This window comes from Chaetura pelagica, unplaced genomic scaffold, assembly GCF_000747805.2.
Source record: "Chaetura pelagica isolate M959 unplaced genomic scaffold, ChaPel_1.0 scaffold1560, whole genome shotgun sequence".
Lineage (NCBI taxonomy): Eukaryota > Metazoa > Chordata > Aves > Apodiformes > Apodidae > Chaetura > Chaetura pelagica.
The window spans coordinates 42,619-43,082 of NW_009951747.1; the positions used below are offsets into that span (position 1 = coordinate 42,619).

At 47.0% G+C, this 464-nt stretch overlaps 1 protein-coding gene across 1 annotated transcript in view; it reads left to right on the plus strand.

Annotated features, from left to right (window-relative positions):
• Nucleotides 1–464, plus strand: part of LOC104386251 (maestro heat-like repeat-containing protein family member 1) — a gene marked incomplete at its 5' end in the record, with an annotated part of 45,205 nt that overhangs the window by 37,967 nt on the left and 6,774 nt on the right.

A 464-nucleotide genomic window follows, 5' to 3' on the forward strand; every position in this document is an offset into this window, starting at 1 on the left:
TCCTCTTCTTCCTCTTCTTCCTCTTCTTCCTCTTCTTCCTCTTCTTCCTCTTCTTCCTCTTCCTCCTCTTCCTCCTCTTCTTCCTCTTCCTCCTCTTCCTCCTCTTCCTCCTCTTCTTCCTCTTCTTCCTCTTCTTCCTCTTCTTCCTCTTCTTCCTCTTCTTCCTCTTCTTCCTCTTCTTCCTCTTCTTCCTCTTCTTCCTCTTCTTCCTCTTCTTCCTCTTCTTCCTCTTCTTCCTCTTCTTCCTCTTCTTCCTCTTCTTCCTCTTCTTCCTCTTCTTCCTCTTCTTCCTCTTCTTCCTCTTCTTCCTCTTCTTCCTCTTCTTCCTCTTCTTCCTCTTCTTCCTCTTCTTCCTCTTCTTCCTCTTCTTCCTCTTCTTCCTCTTCCTCTTCCTCTTCCTCTTCCTCTTCCTCTTCCTCCTCTTCTTCCTCCTCCTCTTCCTCTTCCTCCTCTTCTTCCTCCTC